Here is a 27350-nt window from a genome sequence, read left to right on the forward strand (position 1 = left end):
ATAAGGCACTTCCACTCATGGGCGTATACATTGGGAAAACTAAAAATCAGCAAGACACAAGCACCGCAAAGTTTAGGGCTGCTCTGTTGACAAGAACCTCCACTTCGTTACACCTTAAATATCCGAGGAAAGAGAAAAATGGATAAAGAAGTTGTGGTCCTTATGTACAATGGAATATCACTCAGCCATGAAATCAACGTCATAAGGCTAGTAGCAGCATGATGAGTGGATTTAGGTACGACGATTCTAAGTGTAATAAGTCACACAGAAAAAGACACTTATCATAAGATATCACTTATAGAGGGAATGTAAAAACCGCTACCCTTGAACTGAATTACAAAACAGAACAGTCACACGGTTAGAAAACACACTATGGCTGCCTAACGGGAAAGGTGAGGTGGGGTGATGCATAAAACAAGGGTTTCCAATTAGCTCAGATACCGTTCCATAAACCCAATACGTAATAGACAAGACCTACTCCTTGCTCAGGGAACTGGACTCAACACCCCCTATTCACCGCCCAAGAATATATCTGACTAGTAAGAATCTTAAAACCTATGTATTGATATCTCCCTGTAAGTGAGTCAAGTGGGTGTAAAGCTGCATAAACACAGCAGTAAAAAGCAGCTAAACCCCATTATAAAACTCAATTAATTTTAAAAACCCGTGAAACAAAGACAGTGAAAGAGAGAGAAATTCTCACAAAAGTCGTTCAGGGGCTGTGATGCCACCTGGATTGACCATATCTAGACCTGCAGCTGATTGAGACATAGGGTGGACACTCTTGGGGCTGAGAGGTTTGGTGAGGTTGGGTGAGCAAACGCAGACGCTTTAAAGTAATACTGCGTGGTACCCATCCCATGGGTCCCAAATCTCCAGGTTCAAGGGCATCTGCCTACATCGAAAACATGCATGAGAAACCCAGAAGATGGTACATCGAGTGATCGGGAAAGGTTTCTAAAACGCACCTCATTTCTCATCTCCTTGTGCTCGGGTTCGCCATTCCAGCCGCTTTACTAGTAATCTCCCTCCTTGGAGAATCAGCACCTTTAACCTCCTGTTCCATACAGGTTGCAATTTGTCCTGAGGATGAACGGGAAGAGGGGGAACCAGTGAGAGACTAGCTCTAGGTGTTGGGACAGGCACAGGTCACTCTATTTTCCCATCAGGAAGAAGAATTAACCACAGGCTCAGTCTGCCGCCCGGAAGCAGAATAGGGCCTAAAGTAAACCTTGCGCTTTTGCGGCCAGCTCCCAAGAGAGCGAGTTGAAAAATGGAGCTCAGGGGCACTGCAATTCACAAACCTGCAGACTTATAAATGATAACTCTCGTCTACAAATATATTGAGGGAAGGCAACAAAGAGGATTTGAAAGCAAGGCAGAATTGCAGGAAACAGATTTCAGGAGGCAGATTCGAATCGCCTTTAAAGCACAGGAAAAGCGGCAAAACCTCGACAATGATGCCCTTGGCCAAAAAGGGCGTATGCGTTTTTTCCTGAATATATTCAGGAAAAAACGCATACGCCCGTTTTGGCCAAACAAGCAACCTGGAAAGGCAAATCAGCGCTACAAAGAAGTCTCGCTTCCCATCGGTCAAAAGGGCCATGCTGAATAAAGTGTCAAAACCAGAAATGCAGGACAGGCCACGGAGAAACGGGAGCCTTGCTACGCTGATGGGCGGGATGTAAATTGCCAACAGCCACTCTGGAGAAGTGTACGGTGTGTCCTGAAACATTTACAAAACTCAGCTTAGAGAGCATACGGCACTTCCACTCATGGGCATATAAATTGGGAAAACTAAAAATCAGCAAGACACAAGCACCCCAAAGTTTAGGGCTGCTCTGTTGACAAGAACGTCCACTTCGTTACACCTTAAATATCCCAGGAAAGGGAAAAATGGATAAAGAAGCTGTGGTCCTTATGTACAATGGAATATCACTCAGCCATGAAATCAACGTCATAAGGCTAGTAGCAGCATGATGAGTGGATTTAGGTACGACGATTCTAAGTGAAATAAGTCACACAGAAAAAGACACTTATCATAAGATATCACTTATAGAGGGAATGTAAAAACCGCTACCCTTGAACTGAATTATAAAACAGAACAGAGTCACACGGTTAGAAAACACACTATGGCTGCCTAACGGGAAAGGTGAGGTGGGGTGATGCATAAAACAAGGGTTTCAAAGTAGCTCAGATACCGTTCCATAAACCCAATACGTAATAGACAAGACCCACTCCTTGCTCAGGGAACTGGACTCAACACCCCCTATTCACCGCCCAAGAATATATCTGACTAGTAAGAATCTTAAAACCTATGTATTGATATCTCTCTGTAAGTGAGTCAAGTGGGTGTAAAGCTGCATAAACACAGCAGTGAAAAGCAGCTAAACCCCATTATAAAACTCAATTAATTTTAAAAACCCGTGAAACAAAGACAGTGAAAGAGAGAGAAATTCTCACAAAATTCGTTCAGGGGCTGTGATGCCACCTGGATTGACCATACCTAGACCTGCAGTTGATTGAGACATAAGGGTGGACACTCTTGGGGCTGAGAGGTTTGGTGAGGTTGGGTGAGCAAACACAGACGCTTTAAAGTAATACTGCGTGGTACCCATCCCATGGGTCCCAAATCTCCAGGTTCAAGGGCATCTGCCTACATCGAAAACATGCATGAGAAACCCAGAAGATGGTACATCGAGTGATCGGGAAAGGTTCCTAAAACGCACCTCATTTCTCATCTCCTTGTGCTCGGGTTCGCCATTCCAGCCGCTTTACTAGCAATCTCCCTCCTTGGAGAATCAGCACCTTTAACCTCCTGTTCCATACAGGTTGCAATTTGTCCTGAGGGTGAACGGGAAGAGGGGAACCAATGAGAGACTAGCTCTAGGTGTTGGGACAGGCACAGGTCACTCTATTTTCCCATCAGGAAGAAGAATTAACCACAGGCTCAGTCTGCCGCCCGGAAGCAGAATAGGGCCTAAAGCAATCCTGCACTTTTGCGGCCAGCTCCCAAGAGAGCGAGTTGAAAAATGGAGCTCAGGGGCACTGCAATTCACAAACCTGCAGACTTATAAATGATAACTCTCGTCTACAAATATATTGAGGGAAGGCAACAAAGAGGATTTGAAAGCAAGGCAGAATTGCAGGAAACAGATTTCAGGAGGCAGATTCGAATCGCCTTTAAAGCACAGGAAAAGCGGCAAAACCTCGACAATGATGCCCTTGGCCAAAAAGGGCGTATGCGTTTTTTCCTGAATATATTCAGGAAAAAACGCATACGCCCTTTTTGGCCAACCAAGCAACCTGGAAAGGCAAATCAGCGCTACAAAGAAGTCTCGCTTCCCATCGGTCAAAAGGGCCATGCTGAATAAAGTGTCAAAACCAGAAATGCAGGACAGGCCACGGAGAAACGGGAGCCTTGCTACGCTGATGGGCGGGATGTAAATTGCCAACAGCCACTCTGGAGAAGTGTACGGTGTGTCCTGAAACATTTACAAAACTCAGCTTAGAGAGCATAAGGCACTTCCACTCATGGGCGTATACATTGGGAAAACTAAAAATCAGCAAGACACAAGCACCGCAAAGTTTAGGGCTGCTCTGTTGACAAGAACCTCCACTTCGTTACACCTTAAATATCCCAGGAAAGAGAAAAATGGATAAAGAAGTTGTGGTCCTTATGTACAATGGAATATCACTCAGCCATGAAATCAACGTCATAAGGCTAGTAGCAGCATGATGAGTGGATTTAGGTACGACGATTCTAAGTGTAATAAGTCACACAGAAAAAGACACTTATCATAAGATATCACTTATAGAGGGAATGTAAAAACCGCTACCCTTGAACTGAATTACAAAACAGAACAGTCACACGGTTAGAAAACACACTATGGCTGCCTAACGGGAAAGGTGAGGTGGGGTGATGCATAAAACAAGGGTTTCCAATTAGCTCAGATACCGTTCCATAAACCCAATACGTAATAGACAAGACCTACTCCTTGCTCAGGGAACTGGACTCAACACCCCCTATTCACCGCCCAAGAATATATCTGACTAGTAAGAATCTTAAAACCTATGTATTGATATCTCCCTGTAAGTGAGTCAAGTGGGTGTAAAGCTGCATAAACACAGCAGGGAAAAGCAGCTAAACCCCATTATAAAACTCAATTAATTTTAAAAACCCGTGAAACAAAGACAGTGAAAGAGAGAGAAATTCTCACAAAAGTCGTTCAGGGGCTTTGATGCCACCTGGATTGACCATATCTAGACCTGCAGCTGATTGAGACATAGGGTGGACACTCTTGGGGCTGAGAGTTTTGGTGAGGTTGGGTGAGCAAACGCAGACGCTTTAAAGTAATACTGCGTGGTACCCATCCCATGGGTCCCAAATCTCCAGGTTCAAGGGCATCTGCCTACATCGAAAACATGCATGAGAAACCCAGAAGATGGTACATCGAGTGATCGGGAAAGGTTTCTAAAACGCACCTCATTTCTCATCTCCTTGTGCTCGGGTTCGCCATTCCAGCCGCTTTACTAGTAATCTCCCTCCTTGGAGAATCAGCACCTTTAACCTCCTGTTCCATACAGGTTGCAATGTGTCCTGAGGATGAACGGGAAGAGGGGGAACCAGTGAGAGACTAGCTCTAGGTGTTGGGACAGGCACAGGTCACTCTATTTTCCCATCAGGAAGAAGAATTAACCACAGGCTCAGTCTGCCGCCCGGAAGCAGAATAGGGCCTAAAGTAAACCTTGCGCTTTTGCGGCCAGCTCCCAAGAAAGCGAGTTGAAAAATGGAGCTCAGGGGCACTGCAATTCACAAACATACAGACTTATAAATGATAACTCTCGTCTACAAATATATTGAGGGAAGGCAACAAAGAGGATTTGAAAGCAAGGCAGAATTGCAGGAAACAGATTTCAGGAGGCAGATTCGAATCGCCTTTAAAGCACAGGAAAAGCGGCAAAACCTCGACAATGATGCCCTTGGCCAAAAAGGGCGTATGCGTTTTTTCCTGAATATATTCAGGAAAAAACGCATACGCCCGTTTTGGCCAACCAAGCAACCTTGGAAGGCAAATCAGCGCTACAAAGAAGTCTCGCTTCCCATCGGTCAAAAGGGCCATGCTGAATAAAGTGTCAAAACCAGAAATGCAGGACAGGCCACGGAGAAACGGGAGCCTTGCTACGCTGATGGGCGGGATGTAAATAGCCAACAGACACTCTGGAGAAGTGTACGGTGTGTCCTGAAACATTTACAAAACTCAGCTTAGAGAGCATAGGGCACTTCCACTCATGGGCGTATAAATTGGGAAAATTAAACTCAGCAAGACACAAGCACCCCAAAGTTTAGGGCTGCTCTGTTGAAAAGAACCTCCACTTCGTTACACCTTAAATATCCCGGGAAAGGGAAAAATGGATAAAGAAGCTGTGGTCCTTATGTACAATGGAATATCACTCAGCCATGAAATCAACGTCATAAGGCTAGTAGCAGCATGATGAGTGGATTTAGGTACGACGATTCTAAGTGAAATAAGTCACACAGAAAAAGACACTTATCATAAGATATCACTTATAGAGGGAATGTAAAAACCGCTACCCTTGAACTGAATTATAAAACAGAACAGAGTCACACGGTTAGAAAACACACTATGGCTGCCTAACGGGAAAGGTGAGGTGGGGTGATGCATAAAACAAGGGTTTCAAAGTAGCTCAGATACCGTTCCATAAACCCAATACGTAATAGACAAGACCCACTCCTTGCTCAGGGAACTGGACTCAACACCCCCTATTCACCGCCCAAGAATATATCTGACTAGTAAGAATCTTAAAACCTATGTATTGATATCTCTCTGTAAGTGAGTCAAGTGGGTGTAAAGCTGCATAAACACAGCAGTGAAAAGCAGCTAAACCCCATTATAAAACTCAATTAATTTTAAAAACCCGTGAAACAAAGACAGTGAAAGAGAGAGAAATTCTCACAAAATTCGTTCAGGGGCTGTGATGCCACCTGGATTGACCATACCTAGACCTGCAGTTGATTGAGACATAAGGGTGGACACTCTTGGGGCTGAGAGGTTTGGTGAGGTTGGGTGAGCAAACACAGACGCTTTAAAGTAATACTGCGTGGTACCCATCCCATGGGTCCCAAATCTCCAGGTTCAAGGGCATCTGCCTACATCGAAAACATGCATGAGAAACCCAGAAGATGGTACATCGAGTGATCGGGAAAGGTTCCTAAAACGCACCTCATTTCTCATCTCCTTGTGCTCGGGTTCGCCATTCCAGCCGCTTTACTAGCAATCTCCCTCCTTGGAGAATCAGCACCTTTAACCTCCTGTTCCATACAGGTTGCAATTTGTCCTGAGGGTGAACGGGAAGAGGGGAACCAATGAGAGACTAGCTCTAGGTGTTGGGACAGGCACAGGTCACTCTATTTTCCCATCAGGAAGAAGAATTAACCACAGGCTCAGTCTGCCGCCCGGAAGCAGAATAGGGCCTAAAGCAATCCTGCACTTTTGCGGCCAGCTCCCAAGAGAGCGAGTTGAAAAATGGAGCTCAGGGGCACTGCAATTCACAAACCTGCAGACTTATAAATGATAACTCTCGTCAACAAATATATTGAGGGAAGGCAACAAAGAGGATTTGAAAGCAAGGCAGAATTGCAGGAAACAGATTTCAGGAGGCAGATTCGAATCGCCTTTAAAGCACAGGAAAAGCGGCAAAACCTCGACAATGATGCCCTTGGCCAAAAAGGGCGTATGCGTTTTTTCCTGAATATATTCAGGAAAAAACGCATACGCCCTTTTTGGCCAACCAAGCAACCTGGAAAGGCAAATCAGCGCTACAAAGAAGTCTCGCTTCCCATCGGTCAAAAGGGCCATGCTGAATAAAGTGTCAAAACCAGAAATGCAGGACAGGCCACGGAGAAACGGGAGCCTTGCTACGCTGATGGGCGGGATGTAAATTGCCAACAGCCACTCTGGAGAAGTGTACGGTGTGTCCTGAAACATTTACAAAACTCAGCTTAGAGAGCATAAGGCACTTCCACTCATGGGCGTATACATTGGGAAAACTAAAAATCAGCAAGACACAAGCACCGCAAAGTTTAGGGCTGCTCTGTTGACAAGAACCTCCACTTCGTTACACCTTAAATATCCCAGGAAAGAGAAAAATGGATAAAGAAGTTGTGGTCCTTATGTACAATGGAATATCACTCAGCCATGAAATCAACGTCATAAGGCTAGTAGCAGCATGATGAGTGGATTTAGGTACGACGATTCTAAGTGTAATAAGTCACACAGAAAAAGACACTTATCATAAGATATCACTTATAGAGGGAATGTAAAAACCGCTACCCTTGAACTGAATTACAAAACAGAACAGTCACACGGTTAGAAAACACACTATGGCTGCCTAACGGGAAAGGTGAGGTGGGGTGATGCATAAAACAAGGGTTTCCAATTAGCTCAGATACCGTTCCATAAACCCAATACGTAATAGACAAGACCTACTCCTTGCTCAGGGAACTGGACTCAACACCCCCTATTCACCGCCCAAGAATATATCTGACTAGTAAGAATCTTAAAACCTATGTATTGATATCTCCCTGTAAGTGAGTCAAGTGGGTGTAAAGCTGCATAAACACAGCAGGGAAAAGCAGCTAAACCCCATTATAAAACTCAATTAATTTTAAAAACCCGTGAAACAAAGACAGTGAAAGAGAGAGAAATTCTCACAAAAGTCGTTCAGGGGCTTTGATGCCACCTGGATTGACCATATCTAGACCTGCAGCTGATTGAGACATAGGGTGGACACTCTTGGGGCTGAGAGTTTTGGTGAGGTTGGGTGAGCAAACGCAGACGCTTTAAAGTAATACTGCGTGGTACCCATCCCATGGGTCCCAAATCTCCAGGTTCAAGGGCATCTGCCTACATCGAAAACATGCATGAGAAACCCAGAAGATGGTACATCGAGTGATCGGGAAAGGTTTCTAAAACGCACCTCATTTCTCATCTCCTTGTGCTCGGGTTCGCCATTCCAGCCGCTTTACTAGTAATCTCCCTCCTTGGAGAATCAGCACCTTTAACCTCCTGTTCCATACAGGTTGCAATGTGTCCTGAGGATGAACGGGAAGAGGGGGAACCAGTGAGAGACTAGCTCTAGGTGTTGGGACAGGCACAGGTCACTCTATTTTCCCATCAGGAAGAAGAATTAACCACAGGCTCAGTCTGCCGCCCGGAAGCAGAATAGGGCCTAAAGTAAACCTTGCGCTTTTGCGGCCAGCTCCCAAGAAAGCGAGTTGAAAAATGGAGCTCAGGGGCACTGCAATTCACAAACATACAGACTTATAAATGATAACTCTCGTCTACAAATATATTGAGGGAAGGCAACAAAGAGGATTTGAAAGCAAGGCAGAATTGCAGGAAACAGATTTCAGGAGGCAGATTCGAATCGCCTTTAAAGCACAGGAAAAGCGGCAAAACCTCGACAATGATGCCCTTGGCCAAAAAGGGCGTATGCGTTTTTTCCTGAATATATTCAGGAAAAAACGCATACGCCCGTTTTGGCCAACCAAGCAACCTTGGAAGGCAAATCAGCGCTACAAAGAAGTCTCGCTTCCCATCGGTCAAAAGGGCCATGCTGAATAAAGTGTCAAAACCAGAAATGCAGGACAGGCCACGGAGAAACGGGAGCCTTGCTACGCTGATGGGCGGGATGTAAATAGCCAACAGACACTCTGGAGAAGTGTACGGTGTGTCCTGAAACATTTACAAAACTCAGCTTAGAGAGCATAGGGCACTTCCACTCATGGGCGTATAAATTGGGAAAATTAAACTCAGCAAGACACAAGCACCCCAAAGTTTAGGGCTGCTCTGTTGAAAAGAACCTCCACTTCGTTACACCTTAAATATCCCGGGAAAGGGAAAAATGGATAAAGAAGCTGTGGTCCTTATGTACAATGGAATATCACTCAGCCATGAAATCAACGTCATAAGGCTAGTAGCAGCATGATGAGTGGATTTAGGTACGACGATTCTAAGTGAAATAAGTCACACAGAAAAAGACACTTATCATAAGATATCACTTATAGAGGGAATGTAAAAACCGCTACCCTTGAACTGAATTATAAAACAGAACAGAGTCACACGGTTAGAAAACACACTATGGCTGCCTAACGGGAAAGGTGAGGTGGGGTGATGCATAAAACAAGGGTTTCAAAGTAGCTCAGATACCGTTCCATAAACCCAATACGTAATAGACAAGACCCACTCCTTGCTCAGGGAACTGGACTCAACACCCCCTATTCACCGCCCAAGAATATATCTGACTAGTAAGAATCTTAAAACCTATGTATTGATATCTCTCTGTAAGTGAGTCAAGTGGGTGTAAAGCTGCATAAACACAGCAGTGAAAAGCAGCTAAACCCCATTATAAAACTCAATTAATTTTAAAAACCCGTGAAACAAAGACAGTGAAAGAGAGAGAAATTCTCACAAAATTCGTTCAGGGGCTGTGATGCCACCTGGATTGACCATACCTAGACCTGCAGCTGATTGAGACATAAGGGTGGACACTCTTGGGGCTGAGAGGTTTGGTGAGGTTGGGTGAGCAAACGCAGACGCTTTAAAGTAATACTGCGTGGTACCCATCCCATGGGTCCCAAATCTCCAGGTTCAAGGGCATCTGCCTACATCGAAAACATGCATGAGAAACCCAGAAGATGGTACATCGAGTGATCGGGAAAGGTTCCTAAAACGCACCTCATTTCTCATCTCCTTATGCTCGAGTTCGCCATTCCAGCCGCTTTACTAGCAATCTCCCTCCTTGGAGAATCAGCACCTTTAACCTCCTGTTCCATACAGGTGGCAATTTGTCCTGAGGATGAACGGGAAGAGGGGGAACCAATGAGAGACTAGCTCTAGGTGTTGGGACAGGCACAGGTCACTCTATTTTCCCATCAGGAAGAAGAATTAACCACAGGCTCAGTCTGCCGCCCGGAAGCAGAATAGGGCCTAAAGAAAACCTTGCGCTTTTGCGGCCAGCTCCCAAGAGAGCGAGTTGAAAAATGGAGCTCAGGGGCACTGCAATTCACAAACCTGCAGACTTATAAATGATAACTCTCGTCTACAAATATATTGAGGGAAGGCAACAAAGAGGATTTGAAAGCAAGGCAGAATTGCAGGAAACAGATTTCAGGAGGCAGATTCGAATCGCCTTTAAAGCACAGGAAAAGCGGCAAAACCTCGACAATGATGCCCTTGGCCAAAAAGGGCGTATGCGTTTTTTCCTGAATATATTCAGGAAAAAACGCATACGCCCTTTTTGGCCAACCAAGCAACCTGGAAAGGCAAATCAGCGCTACAAAGAAGTCTCGCTTCCCATCGGTCAAAAGGGCCATGCTGAATAAAGTGTCAAAACCAGAAATGCAGGACAGGCCACGGAGAAACGGGAGCCTTGCTACGCTGATGGGCGGGATGTAAATTGCCAACAGCCACTCTGGAGAAGTGTACGGTGTGTCCTGAAACATTTACAAAACTCAGCTTAGAGAGCATAAGGCACTTCCACTCATGGGCGTATACATTGGGAAAACTAAAAATCAGCAAGACACAAGCACCCCAAAGTTTAAGGCTGCTCTGTTGACAAGAACCTCCACTTCGTTACACCTTAAATATCCCAGGAAAGAGAAAAATGGATAAAGAAGTTGTGGTCCTTATGTACAATGGAATATCACTCAGCCATGAAATCAACGTCATAAGGCTAGTAGCAGCATGATGAGTGGATTTAGGTACGACGATTCTAAGTGTAATAAGTCACACAGAAAAAGACACTTATCATAAGATATCACTTATAGAGGGAATGTAAAAACCGCTACCCTTGAACTGAATTACAAAACAGAACAGTCACACGGTTAGAAAACACACTATGGCTGCCTAACGGGAAAGGTGAGGTGGGGTGATGCATAAAACAAGGGTTTCCAATTAGCTCAGATACCGTTCCATAAACCCAATATGTAATAGACAAGACCTACTCCTTGCTCAGGGAACTGGACTCAACACCCCCTATTCACCGCCCAAGAATATATCTGACTAGTAAGAATCTTAAAACCTATGTATTGATATCTCTCTGTAAGTGAGTCAAGTGGGTGTAAAGCTGCATAAACACAGCAGTGAAAAGCAGCTAAACCCCATTATAAAACTCAATTAATTTTAAAAACCCGTGAAACAAAGACAGTGAAAGAGAGAGAAATTCTCACAAAAGTCGTTCAGGGGCTGTGATGCCACCTGGATTGACCATATCTAGACCTGCAGCTGATTGAGACATAGGGTGGACACTCTTGGGGCTGAGAGGTTTGGTGAGGTTGGGTGAGCAAACGCAGACGCTTTAAAGTAATACTGCGTGGTACCCATCCCATGGGTCCCAAATCTCCAGGTTCAAGGGCATCTGCCTACATCGAAAACATGCATGAGAAACCCAGAAGATGGTACATCGAGTGATCGGGAAAGGTTTCTAAAACGCACCTCATTTCTCATCTCCTTGTGCTCGGGTTCGCCATTCCAGCCGCTTTACTAGTAATCTCCCTCCTTGGAGAATCAGCACCTTTAACCTCCTGTTCCATACAGGTTGCAATTTGTCCTGAGGATGAACGGGAAGAGGGGGAACCAGTGAGAGACTAGCTCTAGGTGTTGGGACAGGCACAGGTCACTCTAATTTCCCATCAGGAAGAAGAATTAACCACAGGCTCAGTCTGCCGCCCGGAAGCAGAATAGGGCCTAAAGTAAACCTTGCGCTTTTGCGGCCAGCTCCCAAGAGAGCGAGTTGAAAAATGGAGCTCAGGGGCACTGCAATTCACAAACCTGCAGACTTATAAATGATAACTCTCGTCTACAAATATATTGAGGGAAGGCAACAAAGAGGATTTGAAAGCAAGGCAGAATTGCAGGAAACAGATTTCAGGAGGCAGATTCGAATCGCCTTTAAAGCACAGGAAAAGCGGCAAAACCTCGACAATGATGCCCTTGGCCAAAACGGGCGTATGCGTTTTTTCCTGAATATATTCAGGAAAAAACGCATACGCCCGTTTTGGCCAACCAAGCAACCTTGGAAGGCAAATCAGCGCTACAAAGAAGTCTCGCTTCCCATCGGTCAAAAGGGCCATGCTGAATAAAGTGTCAAAACCAGAAATGCAGGACAGGCCAAGGAGAAACGGGAGCCTTGCTACGCTGATGGGCGGGATGTAAATTGCCAACAGCCTCTCTGGAGAAGTGTACGGTGTGTCCTGAAACATTTACAAAACTCAGCTTAGAGAGCATAGGGCACTTCCACTCATGGGCGTATAAATTGGGAAAACTAAAACTCAGCAAGACACAAGCACCCCAAAGTTTAGGGCTGCTCTGTTGACAAGAACCTCCACTTCGTTACACCTTAAATATCCCAGGAAAGGGAAAAATGGATAAAGAAGCTGTGGTCCTTATGTACAATGGAATATCACTCAGCCATGAAATCAACGTCATAAGGCTAGTAGCAGCATGATGAGTGGATTTAGGTACGACGATTCTAAGTGAAATAAGTCACACAGAAAAAGACACTTATCATAAGATATCACTTATAGAGGGAATGTAAAAACCGCTACCCTTGAACTGAATTATAAAACAGAACAGAGTCACACGGTTAGAAAACACACTATGGCTGCCTAACGGGAAAGGTGAGGTGGGGTGATGCATAAAACAAGGGTTTCAAAGTAGCTCAGATACCGTTCCATAAACCCAATACGTAATAGACAAGACCCACTCCTTGCTCAGGGAACTGGACTCAACACCCCCTATTCACCGCCCAAGAATATATCTGACTAGTAAGAATCTTAAAACCTATGTATTGATATCTCTCTGTAAGTGAGTCCAGTGGGTGTAAAGCTGCATAAACACAGCAGTGAAAAGCAGCTAAACCCCATTATAAAACTCAATTAATTTTAAAAACCCGTGAAACAAAGACAGTGAAAGAGAGAGAAATTCTCACAAAATTCGTTCAGGGGCTGTGATGCCACCTGGATTGACCATACCTAGACCTGCAGTTGATTGAGACATAAGGGTGGACACTCTTGGGGCTGAGAGGTTTGGTGAGGTTGGGTGAGCAAACGCAGACGCTTTAAAGTAATACTGCGTGGTACCCATCCCATGGGTCCCAAATCTCCAGGTTCAAGGGCATCTGCCTACATCGAAAACATGCATGAGAAACCCAGAAGATGGTACATCGAGTGATCGGGAAAGGTTCCTAAAACGCACCTCATTTCTCATCTCCTTGTGCTCGGGTTCGCCATTCCAGCCGCTTTACTAGCAATCTCCCTCCTTGGAGAATCAGCACCTTTAACCTCCTGTTCCATACAGGTTGCAATTTGTCCTGAGGGTGAACGGGAAGAGGGGAACCAATGAGAGACTAGCTCTAGGTGTTGGGACAGGCACAGGTCACTCTATTTTCCCATCAGGAAGAAGAATTAACCACAGGCTCAGTCTGCCGCCCGGAAGCAGAATAGGGCCTAAAGCAATCCTGCACTTTTGCGGCCAGCTCCCAAGAGAGCGAGTTGAAAAATGGAGCTCAGGGGCACTGCAATTCACAAACCTGCAGACTTATAAATGATAACTCTCGTCTACAAATATATTGAGGGAAGGCAACAAAGAGGATTTGAAAGCAAGGCAGAATTGCAGGAAACAGATTTCAGGAGGCAGATTCGAATCGCCTTTAAAGCACAGGAAAAGCGGCAAAACCTCGACAATGATGCCCTTGGCCAAAAAGGGCGTATGCGTTTTTTCCTGAATATATTCAGGAAAAAACGCATACGCCCTTTTTGGCCAACCAAGCAACCTGGAAAGGCAAATCAGCGCTACAAAGAAGTCTCGCTTCCCATCGGTCAAAAGGGCCATGCTGAATAAAGTGTCAAAACCAGAAATGCAGGACAGGCCACGGAGAAACGGGAGCCTTGCTACGCTGATGGGCGGGATGTAAATTGCCAACAGCCACTCTGGAGAAGTGTACGGTGTGTCCTGAAACATTTACAAAACTCAGCTTAGAGAGCATAAGGCACTTCCACTCATGGGCGTATACATTGGGAAAACTAAAAATCAGCAAGACACAAGCACCCCAAAGTTTAGGGCTGCTCTGTTGACAAGAACCTCCACTTCGTTACACCTTAAATATCCCAGGAAAGAGAAAAATGGATAAAGAAGTTGTGGTCCTTATGTACAATGGAATATCACTCAGCCATGAAATCAACGTCATAAGGCTAGTAGCAGCATGATGAGTGGATTTAGGTACGACGATTCTAAGTGTAATAAGTCACACAGAAAAAGACACTTATCATAAGATATCACTTATAGAGGGAATGTAAAAACCGCTACCCTTGAACTGAATTACAAAACAGAACAGTCACACGGTTAGTAAACACACTATGGCTGCCTAACGGGAAAGGTGAGGTGGGGTGATGCATAAAACAAGGGTTTCCAATTAGCTCAGATACCGTTCCATAAACCCAATACGTAATAGACAAGACCTACTCCTTGCTCAGGGAACTGGACTCAACACCCCCTATTCACCGCCCAAGAATATATCTGACTAGTAAGAATCTTAAAACCTATGTATTGATATCTCCCTGTAAGTGAGTCAAGTGGGTGTAAAGCTGCATAAACACAGCAGGGAAAAGCAGCTAAACCCCATTATAAAACTCAATTAATTTTAAAAACCCGTGAAACAAAGACAGTGAAAGAGAGAGAAATTCTCACAAAAGTCGTTCAGGGGCTGTGATGCCACCTGGATTGACCATATCTAGACCTGCAGCTGATTGAGACATAGGGTGGACACTCTTGGGGCTGAGAGGTTTGGTGAGGTTGGGTGAGCAAACGCAGACGCTTTAAAGTAATACTGCGTGGTACCCATCCCATGGGTCCCAAATCTCCAGGTTCAAGGGCATCTGCCTACATCGAAAACATGCATGAGAAACCCAGAAGATGGTACATCGAGTGATCGGGAAAGGTTTCTAAAACGCACCTCATTTCTCATCTCCTTGTGCTCGGGTTCGCCATTCCAGCCGCTTTACTAGTAATCTCCCTCCTTGGAGAATCAGCACCTTTAACCTCCTGTTCCATACAGGTTGCAATTTGTCCTGAGGATGAACGGGAAGAGGGGGAACCAGTGAGAGACTAGCTCTAGGTGTTGGGACAGGCACAGGTCACTCTATTTTCCCATCAGGAAGAAGAATTAACCACAGGCTCAGTCTGCCGCCCGGAAGCAGAATAGGGCCTAAAGTAAACCTTGCGCTTTTGCGGCCAGCTCCCAAGAAAGCGAGTTGAAAAATGGAGCTCAGGGGCACTGCAATTCACAAACATACAGACTTATAAATGATAACTCTCGTCTACAAATATATTGAGGGAAGGCAACAAAGAGGATTTGAAAGCAAGGCAGAATTGCAGGAAACAGATTTCAGGAGGCAGATTCGAATCGCCTTTAAAGCACAGGAAAAGCGGCAAAACCTCGACAATGATGCCCTTGGCCAAAAAGGGCGTATGCGTTTTTTCCTGAATATATTCAGGAAAAAACGCATACGCCCGTTTTGGCCAACCAAGCAACCTTGGAAGGCAAATCAGCGCTACAAAGAAGTCTCGCTTCCCATCGGTCAAAAGGGCCATGCTGAATAAAGTGTCAAAACCAGAAATGCAGGACAGGCCACGGAGAAACGGGAGCCTTGCTACGCTGATGGGCTGGATGTAAATTGCCAACAGACACTCTGGAGAAGTGTACGGTGTGTCCTGAAACATTTACAAAACTCAGCTTAGAGAGCATAGGGCACTTCCACTCATGGGCGTATAAATTGGGAAAATTAAACTCAGCAAGACACAAGCACCCCAAAGTTTAGGGCTGCTCTGTTGAAAAGAACCTCCACTTCGTTACACCTTAAATATCCCAGGAAAGGGAAAAATGGATAAAGAAGCTGTGGTCCTTATGTACAATGGAATATCACTCAGCCATGAAATCAACGTCATAAGGCTAGTAGCAGCATGATGAGTGGATTTAGGTACGACGATTCTAAGTGAAATAAGTCACACAGAAAAAGACACTTATCATAAGATATCACTTATAGAGGGAATGTAAAAACCGCTACCCTTGAACTGAATTACAAAACAGAACAGAGTCACACGGTTAGAAAACACACTATGGCTGCCTAACGGGAAAGGTGAGGTGGGGTGATGCATAAAACAAGGGTTTCAAATTAGCTCAGATAGCGTTCCATAAACCCAATATGTAATAGACAAGACCCACTCCTTGCTCAGGGAACTGGACTCAACACCCCCTATTCACCGCCCAAGAATATATCTGACTAGTAAGAATCTTAAAACCTATGTATTGATATCTCTCTGTAAGTGAGTCAAGTGGGTGTAAAGCTGCATAAACACAGCAGTGAAAAGCAGCTAAACCCCATTATAAAACTCAATTAATTTTAAAAACCCGTGAAACAAAGACAGTGAAAGAGAGAGAAATTCTCACAAAATTCGTTCAGGGGCTGTGATGCCACCTGGATTGACCATACCTAGACCTGCAGCTGATTGAGACATAAGGGTGGACACTCTTGGGGCTGAGAGGTTTGGTGAGGTTGTGTGAGCAAACGCAGACGCTTTAAAGTAATACTGCGTGGTACCCATCCCATGGGTCCCAAATCTCCAGGTTCAAGGGCATCTGCCTACATCGAAAACATGCATGAGAAACCCAGAAGATGGTACATCGAGTGATCGGGAAAGGTTCCTAAAACGCACCTCATTTCTCATCTCCTTGTGCTCGGGTTCGCCATTCCAGCCGCTTTACTAGCAATCTCCCTCCTTGGAGAATCAGCACCTTTAACCTCCTGTTCCATACAGGTTGCAATTTGTCCTGAGGGTGAACGGGAAGAGGGGAACCAATGAGAGACTAGCTCTAGGTGTTGGGACAGGCACAGGTCACTCTATTTTCCCATCAGGAAGAAGAATTAACCACAGGCTCAGTCTGCCGCCCGGAAGCAGAATAGGGCCTAAAGCAATCCTGCACTTTTGCGGCCAGCTCCCAAGAGAGCGAGTTGAAAAATGGAGCTCAGGGGCACTGCAATTCACAAACCTGCAGACTTATAAATGATAACTCTCGTCTACAAATATATTGAGGGAAGGCAACAAAGAGGATTTGAAAGCAAGGCAGAATTGCAGGAAACAGATTTCAGGAGGCAGATTCGAATCGCCTTTAAAGCACAGGAAAAGCGGCAAAACCTCGACAATGATGCCCTTGGCCAAAAAGGGCGTATGCGTTTTTTCCTGAATATATTCAGGAAAAAACGCATACGCCCTTTTTGGCCAACCAAGCAACCTGGAAAGGCAAATCAGCGCTACAAAGAAGTCTCGCTTCCCATCGGTCAAAAGGGCCATGCTGAATAAAGTGTCAAAACCAGAAATGCAGGACAGGCCACGGAGAAACGGGAGCCTTGCTACGCTGATGGGCGGGATGTAAATTGCCAACAGCCACTCTGGAGAAGTGTACGGTGTGTCCTGAAACATTTACAAAACTCAGCTTAGAGAGCATAAGGCACTTCCACTCATGGGCGTATACATTGGGAAAACTAAAAATCAGCAAGACACAAGCACCCCAAAGTTTAGGGCTGCTCTGTTGACAAGAACCTCCACTTCGTTACACCTTAAATATCCCAGGAAAGAGAAAAATGGATAAAGAAGTTGTGGTCCTTATGTACAATGGAATATCACTCAGCCATGAAATCAACGTCATAAGGCTAGTAGCAGCATGATGAGTGGATTTAGGTACGACGATTCTAAGTGTAATAAGTCACACAGAAAAAGACACTTATCATAAGATATCACTTATAGAGGGAATGTAAAAACCGCTACCCTTGAACTGAATTACAAAACAGAACAGTCACACAGTTAGTAAACACACTATGGCTGCCTAACGGGAAAGGTGAGGTGGGGTGATGCATAAAACAAGGGTTTCCAATTAGCTCAGATACCGTTCCATAAACCCAATACGTAATAGACAAGACCTACTCCTTGCTCAGGGAACTGGACTCAACACCCCCTATTCACCGCCCAAGAATATATCTGACTAGTAAGAATCTTAAAACCTATGTATTGATATCTCCCTGTAAGTGAGTCAAGTGGGTGTAAAGCTGCATAAACACAGCAGGGAAAAGCAGCTAAACCCCATTATAAAACTCAATTAATTTTAAAAACCCGTGAAACAAAGACAGTGAAAGAGAGAGAAATTCTCACAAAAGTCGTTCAGGGGCTGTGATGCCACCTGGATTGACCATATCTAGACCTGCAGCTGATTGAGACATAGGGTGGACACTCTTGGGGCTGAGAGGTTTGGTGAGGTTGGGTGAGCAAACGCAGACGCTTTAAAGTAATACTGCGTGGTACCCATACCATGGGTCCCAAATCTCCAGGTTCAAGGGCATCTGCCTACATCGAAAACATGCATGAGAAACCCAGAAGATGGTACATCGAGTGATCGGGAAAGGTTTCTAAAACGCACCTCATTTCTCATCTCCTTGTGCTCGGGTTCGCCATTCCAGCCGCTTTACTAGTAATCTCCCTCCTTGGAGAATCAGCACCTTTAACCTCCTGTTCCATACAGGTTGCAATTTGTCCTGAGGATGAACGGGAAGAGGGGGAACCAGTGAGAGACTAGCTCTAGGTGTTGGGACAGGCACAGGTCACTCTATTTTCCCATCAGGAAGAAGAATTAACCACAGGCTCAGTCTGCCGCCCGGAAGCAGAATAGGGCCTAAAGTAAACCTTGCGCTTTTGCGGCCAGCTCCCAAGAAAGCGAGTTGAAAAATGGAGCTCAGGGGCACTGCAATTCACAAACATACAGACTTATAAATGATAACTCTCGTCTACAAATATATTGAGGGAAGGCAACAAAGAGGATTTGAAAGCAAGGCAGAATTGCAGGAAACAGATTTCAGGAGGCAGATTCGAATCGCCTTTAAAGCACAGGAAAAGCGGCAAAACCTCGACAATGATGCCCTTGGCCAAAAAGGGCGTATGCGTTTTTTCCTGAATATATTCAGGAAAAAACGCATACGCCCGTTTTGGCCAACCAAGCAACCTTGGAAGGCAAATCAGCGCTACAAAGAAGTCTCGCTTCCCATCGGTCAAAAGGGCCATGCTGAATAAAGTGTCAAAACCAGAAATGCAGGACAGGCCACGGAGAAACGGGAGCCTTGCTACGCTGATGGGCTGGATGTAAATTGCCAACAGACACTCTGGAGAAGTGTACGGTGTGTCCTGAAACATTTACAAAACTCAGCTTAGAGAGCATAGGGCACTTCCACTCATGGGCGTATAAATTGGGAAAATTAAACTCAGCAAGACACAAGCACCCCAAAGTTTAGGGCTGCTCTGTTGAAAAGAACCTCCACTTCGTTACACCTTAAATATCCCAGGAAAGGGAAAAATGGATAAAGAAGCTGTGGTCCTTATGTACAATGGAATATCACTCAGCCATGAAATCAACGTCATAAGGCTAGTAGCAGCATGATGAGTGGATTTAGGTACGACGATTCTAAGTGAAATAAGTCACACAGAAAAAGACACTTATCATAAGATATCACTTATAGAGGGAATGTAAAAACCGCTACCCTTGAACTGAATTACAAAACAGAACAGAGTCACACGGTTAGAAAACACACTATGGCTGCCTAACGGGAAAGGTGAGGTGGGGTGATGCATAAAACAAGGGTTTCAAATTAGCTCAGATACCGTTCCATAAACCCAATATGTAATAGACAAGACCCACTCCTTGCTCAGGGAACTGGACTCAACACCCCCTATTCACCGCCCAAGAATATATCTGACTAGTAAGAATCTTAAAACCTATGTATTGATATCTCTCTGTAAGTGAGTCAAGTGGGTGTAAAGCTGCATAAACACAGCAGTGAAAAGCAGCTAAACCCCATTATAAAACTCAATTAATTTTAAAAACCCGTGAAACAAAGACAGTGAAAGAGAGAGAAATTCTCACAAAATTCGTTCAGGGGCTGTGATGCCACCTGGATTGACCATACCTAGACCTGCAGCTGATTGAGACATAAGGGTGGACACTCTTGGGGCTGAGAGGTTTGGTGAGGTTGGGTGAGCAAACGCAGACGCTTTAAAGTAATACTGCGTGGTACCCATCCCATGGGTCCCAAATCTCCAGGTTCAAGGGCATCTGCCTACATCGAAAACATGCATGAGAAACCCAGAAGATGGTACATCGAGTGATCGGGAAAGGTTCCTAAAACGCACCTCATTTCTCATCTCCTTGTGCTCGGGTTCGCCATTCCAGCCGCTTTACTAGCAATCTCCCTCCTTGGAGAATCAGCACCTTTAACCTCCTGTTCCATACAGGTTGCAATTTGTCCTGAGGGTGAACGGGAAGAGGGGAACCAATGAGAGACTAGCTCTAGGTGTTGGGACAGGCACAGGTCACTCTATTTTCCCATCAGGAAGAAGAATTAACCACAGGCTCAGTCTGCCGCCCGGAAGCAGAATAGGGCCTAAAGCAATCCTGCACTTTTGCGGCCAGCTCCCAAGAGAGCGAGTTGAAAAATGGAGCTCAGGGGCACTGCAATTCACAAACCTGCAGACTTATAAATGATAACTCTCGTCTACAAATATATTGAGGGAAGGCAACAAAGAGGATTTGAAAGCAAGGCAGAATTGCAGGAAACAGATTTCAGGAGGCAGATTCGAATCGCCTTTAAAGCACAGGAAAAGCGGCAAAACCTCGACAATGATGCCCTTGGCCAAAAAGGGCGTATGCGTTTTTTCCTGAATATATTCAGGAAAAAACGCATACGCCCTTTTTGGCCAACCAAGCAACCTGGAAAGGCAAATCAGCACTACAAAGAAGTCTCGCTTCCCATCGGTCAAAAGGGCCATGCTGAATAAAGTGTCAAAACCAGAAATGCAGGACAGGCCACGGAGAAACGGGAGCCTTGCTACGCTGATGGGCGGGATGTAAATTGCCAACAGCCACTCTGGAGAAGTGTACGGTGTGTCCTGAAACATTTACAAAACTCAGCTTAGAGAGCATAAGGCACTTCCACTCATGGGCGTATACATTGGGAAAACTAAAAATCAGCAAGACACAAGCACCGCAAAGTTTAGGGCTGCTCTGTTGACAAGAACCTCCACTTCGTTACACCTTAAATATCCGAGGAAAGAGAAAAATGGATAAAGAAGTTGTGGTCCTTATGTACAATGGAATATCACTCAGCCATGAAATCAACGTCATAAGGCTAGTAGCAGCATGATGAGTGGATTTAGGTACGACGATTCTAAGTGTAATAAGTCACACAGAAAAAGACACTTATCATAAGATATCACTTATAGAGGGAATGTAAAAACCGCTACCCTTGAACTGAATTACAAAACAGAACAGTCACACGGTTAGAAAACACACTATGGCTGCCTAACGGGAAAGGTGAGGTGGGGTGATGCATAAAACAAGGGTTTCCAATTAGCTCAGATACCGTTCCATAAACCCAATACGTAATAGACAAGACCTACTCCTTGCTCAGGGAACTGGACTCAACACCCCCTATTCACCGCCCAAGAATATATCTGACTAGTAAGAATCTTAAAACCTATGTATTGATATCTCCCTGTAAGTGAGTCAAGTGGGTGTAAAGCTGCATAAACACAGCAGTAAAAAGCAGCTAAACCCCATTATAAAACTCAATTAATTTTAAAAACCCGTGAAACAAAGACAGTGAAAGAGAGAGAAATTCTCACAAAAGTCGTTCAGGGGCTGTGATGCCACCTGGATTGACCATATCTAGACCTGCAGCTGATTGAGACATAGGGTGGACACTCTTGGGGCTGAGAGGTTTGGTGAGGTTGGGTGAGCAAACGCAGACGCTTTAAAGTAATACTGCGTGGTACCCATCCCATGGGTCCCAAATCTCCAGGTTCAAGGGCATCTGCCTACATCGAAAACATGCATGAGAAACCCAGAAGATGGTACATCGAGTGATCGGGAAAGGTTTCTAAAACGCACCTCATTTCTCATCTCCTTGTGCTCGGGTTCGCCATTCCAGCCGCTTTACTAGTAATCTCCCTCCTTGGAGAATCAGCACCTTTAACCTCCTGTTCCATACAGGTTGCAATTTGTCCTGAGGATGAACGGGAAGAGGGGGAACCAGTGAGAGACTAGCTCTAGGTGTTGGGACAGGCACAGGTCACTCTATTTTCCCATCAGGAAGAAGAATTAACCACAGGCTCAGTCTGCCGCCCGGAAGCAGAATAGGGCCTAAAGTAAACCTTGCGCTTTTGCGGCCAGCTCCCAAGAGAGCGAGTTGAAAAATGGAGCTCAGGGGCACTGCAATTCACAAACCTGCAGACTTATAAATGATAACTCTCGTCTACAAATATATTGAGGGAAGGCAACAAAGAGGATTTGAAAGCAAGGCAGAATTGCAGGAAACAGATTTCAGGAGGCAGATTCGAATCGCCTTTAAAGCACAGGAAAAGCGGCAAAACCTCGACAATGATGCCCTTGGCCAAAAAGGGCGTATGCGTTTTTTCCTGAATATATTCAGGAAAAAACGCATACGCCCGTTTTGGCCAAACAAGCAACCTGGAAAGGCAAATCAGCGCTACAAAGAAGTCTCGCTTCCAATCGGTCAAAAGGGCCATGCTGAATAAAGTGTCAAAACCAGAAATGCAGGACAGGCCACGGAGAAACGGGAGCCTTGCTACGCTGATGGGCGGGATGTAAATTGCCAACAGCCACTCTGGAGAAGTGTACGGTGTGTCCTGAAACATTTACAAAACTCAGCTTAGAGAGCATACGGCACTTCCACTCATGGGCGTATAAATTGGGAAAACTAAAAATCAGCAAGACACAAGCACCCCAAAGTTTAGGGCTGCTCTGTTGACAAGAACCTCCACTTCGTTACACCTTAAATATCCCAGGAAAGGGAAAAATGGATAAAGAAGCTGTGGTCCTTATGTACAATGGAATATCACTCAGCCATGAAATCAACGTCATAAGGCTAGTAGCAGCATGATGAGTGGATTTAGGTACGACGATTCTAAGTGAAATAAGTCACACAGAAAAAGACACTTATCATAAGATATCACTTATAGAGGGAATGTAAAAACCGCTACCCTTGAACTGAATTATAAAACAGAACAGAGTCACACGGTTAGAAAACACACTATGGCTGCCTAACGGGAAAGGTGAGGTGGGGTGATGCATAAAACAAGGGTTTCAAAGTAGCTCAGATACCGTTCCATAAACCCAATACGTAATAGACAAGACCCACTCCTTGCTCAGGGAACTGGACTCAACACCCCCTATTCACCGCCCAAGAATATATCTGACTAGTAAGAATCTTAAAACCTATGTATTGATATCTCTCTGTAAGTGAGTCAAGTGGGTGTAAAGCTGCATAAACACAGCAGTGAAAAGCAGCTAAACCCCATTATAAAACTCAATTAATTTTAAAAACCCGTGAAACAAAGACAGTGAAAGAGAGAGAAATTCTCACAAAATTCGTTCAGGGGCTGTGATGCCACCTGGATTGACCATACCTAGACCTGCAGTTGATTGAGACATAAGGGTGGACACTCTTGGGGCTGAGAGGTTTGGTGAGGTTGGGTGAGCAAACACAGACGCTTTAAAGTAATACTGCGTGGTACCCATCCCATGGGTCCCAAATCTCCAGGTTCAAGGGCATCTGCCTACATCGAAAACATGCATGAGAAACCCAGAAGATGGTACATCGAGTGATCGGGAAAGGTTCCTAAAACGCACCTCATTTCTCATCTCCTTGTGCTCGGGTTCGCCATTCCAGCCGCTTTACTAGCAATCTCCCTCCTTGGAGAATCAGCACCTTTAACCTCCTGTTCCATACAGGTTGCAATTTGTCCTGAGGGTGAACGGGAAGAGGGGAACCAATGAGAGACTAGCTCTAGGTGTTGGGACAGGCACAGGTCACTCTATTTTCCCATCAGGAAGAAGAATTAACCACAGGCTCAGTCTGCCGCCCGGAAGCAGAATAGGGCCTAAAGCAATCCTGCACTTTTGCGGCCAGCTCCCAAGAGAGCGAGTTGAAAAATGGAGCTCAGGGGCACTGCAATTCACAAACCTGCAGACTTATAAATGATAACTCTCGTCTACAAATATATTGAGGGAAGGCAACAAAGAGGATTTGAAAGCAAGGCAGAATTGCAGGAAACAGATTTCAGGAGGCAGATTCGAATCGCCTTTAAAGCACAGGAAAAGCGGCAAAACCTCGACAATGATGCCCTTGGCCAAAAAGGGCGTATGCGTTTTTTCCTGAATATATTCAGGAAAAAACGCATACGCCCTTTTTGGCCAACCAAGCAACCTGGAAAGGCAAATCAGCGCTACAAAGAAGTCTCGCTTCCCATCGGTCAAAAGGGCCATGCTGAATAAAGTGTCAAAACCAGAAATGCAGGACAGGCCACGGAGAAACGGGAGCCTTGCTACGCTGATGGGCGGGATGTAAATTGCCAACAGCCACTCTGGAGAAGTGTACGGTGTGTCCTGAAACATTTACAAAACTCAGCTTAGAGAGCATAAGGCACTTCCACTCATGGGCGTATACATTGGGAAAACTAAAAATCAGCAAGACACAAGCACCGCAAAGTTTAGGGCTGCTCTGTTGACAAGAACCTCCACTTCGTTACACCTTAAATATCCCAGGAAAGAGAAAAATGGATAAAGAAGTTGTGGTCCTTATGTACAATGGAATATCACTCAGCCATGAAATCAACGTCATAAGGCTAGTAGCAGCATGATGAGTGGATTTAGGTACGACGATTCTAAGTGTAATAAGTCACACAGAAAAAGACACTTATCATAAGATATCACTTATAGAGGGAATGTAAAAACCGCTACCCTTGAACTGAATTACAAAACAGAACAGTCACACGGTTAGAAAACACACTATGGCTGCCTAACGGGAAAGGTGAGGTGGGGTGATGCATAAAACAAGGGTTTCCAATTAGCTCAGATACCGTTCCATAAACCCAATACGTAATAGACAAGACCTACTCCTTGCTCAGGGAACTGGACTCAACACCCCCTATTCACCGCCCAAGAATATATCTGACTAGTAAGAATCTTAAAACCTATGTATTGATATCTCCCTGTAAGTGAGTCAAGTGGGTGTAAAGCTGCATAAACACAGCAGTGAAAAGCAGCTAAACCCCATTATAAAACTCAATTAATTTTAAAAACCCGTGAAACAAAGACAGTGAAAGAGAGAGAAATTCTCACAAAAGTCGTCCAGGGGCTTTGATGCCACCTGGATTGACCATATCTAGACCTGCAGCTGATTGAGACATAGGGTGGACACTCTTGGGGCTGAGAGTTTTGGTGAGGTTGGGTGAGCAAACGCAGACGCTTTAAAGTAATACTGCGTGGTACCCATCCCATGGGTCCCAAATCTCCAGGTTCAAGGGCATCTGCCTACATCGAAAACATGCATGAGAAACCCAGAAGATGGTACATCGAGTGATCGGGAAAGGTTTCTAAAACGCACCTCATTTCTCATCTCCTTGTGCTCGGGTTCGCCATTCCAGCCGCTTTACTCGTAATCTCCCTCCTTGGAGAATCAGCACCTTTAACCTCCTGTTCCATACAGGTTGCAATGTGTCCTGAGGATGAACGGGAAGAGGGGGAACCAGTGAGAGACTAGCTCTAGGTGTTGGGACAGGCACAGGTCACTCTATTTTCCCATCAGGAAGAAGAATTAACCACAGGCTCAGTCTGCCGCCCGGAAGCAGAATAGGGCCTAAAGTAAACCTTGCGCTTTTGCGGCCAGCTCCCAAGAAAGCGAGTTGAAAAATGGAGCTCAGGGGCACTGCAATTCACAAACATACAGACTTATAAATGATAACTCTCGTCTACAAATATATTGAGGGAAGGCAACAAAGAGGATTTGAAAGCAAGGCAGAATTGCAGGAAACAGATTTCAGGAGGCAGATTCGAATCGCCTTTAAAGCACAGGAAAAGCGGCAAAACCTCGACAATGATGCCCTTGGCCAAAAAGGGCGTATGCGTTTTTTCCTGAATATATTCAGGAAAAAACGCATACGCCCGTTTTGGCCAACCAAGCAACCTTGGAAGGCAAATCAGCGCTACAAAGAAGTCTCGCTTCCCATCGGTCAAAAGGGCCATGCTGAATAAAGTGTCAAAACCAGAAATGCAGGACAGGCCACGGAGAAACGGGAGCCTTGCTACGCTGATGGGCGGGATGTAAATAGCCAACAGACACTCTGGAGAAGTGTACGGTGTGTCCTGAAACATTTACAAAACTCAGCTTAGAGAGCATAGGGCACTTCCACTCATGGGCGTATAAATTGGGAAAATTAAACTCAGCAAGACACAAGCACCCCAAAGTTTAGGGCTGCTCTGTTGAAAACAACCTCCACTTCGTTACACCTTAAATATCCCGGGAAAGGGAAAAATGGATAAAGAAGCTGTGGTCCTTATGTACAATGGAATATCACTCAGCCATGAAATCAACGTCATAAGGCTAGTAGCAGCATGATGAGTGGATTTAGGTACGACGATTCTAAGTGAAATAAGTCACACAGAAAAAGACACTTATCATAAGATATCACTTATAGAGGGAATGTAAAAACCGCTACCCTTGAACTGAATTATAAAACAGAACAGAGTCACACGGTTAGAAAACACACTATGGCTGCCTAACGGGAAAGGTGAGGTGGGGTGATGCATAAAACAAGGGTTTCAAAGTAGCTCAGATACCGTTCCATAAACCCAATACGTAATAGACAAGACCCACTCCTTGCTCAGGGAACTGGACTCAACACCCCCTATTCACCGCCCAAGAATATATCTGACTAGTAAGAATCTTAAAACCTATGTATTGATATCTCTCTGTAAGTGAGTCAAGTGGGTGTAAAGCTGCATAAACACAGCAGTGAAAAGCAGCTAAACCCCATTATAAAACTCAATTAATTTTAAAAACCCGTGAAACAAAGACAGTGAAAGAGAGAGAAATTCTCACAAAATTCTTTCAGGGGCTGTGATGCCACCTGGATTGACCATACCTAGACCTGCAGCTGATTGAGACATAAGGGTGGACACTCTTGGGGCTGAGAGGTTTGGTGAGGTTGGGTGAGCAAACGCAGACGCTTTAAAGTAATACTGCGTGGTACCCATCCCATGGGTCCCAAATCTCCAGGTTCAAGGGCATCTGCCTACATCGAAAACATGCATGAGAAACCCAGAAGATGGTACATCGAGTGATCGGGAAAGGTTCCTAAAACGCACCTCAT

This window comes from Eschrichtius robustus, chromosome 7 (genome assembly GCF_028021215.1).
Source record: "Eschrichtius robustus isolate mEscRob2 chromosome 7, mEscRob2.pri, whole genome shotgun sequence".
Lineage (NCBI taxonomy): Eukaryota > Metazoa > Chordata > Mammalia > Artiodactyla > Eschrichtiidae > Eschrichtius > Eschrichtius robustus.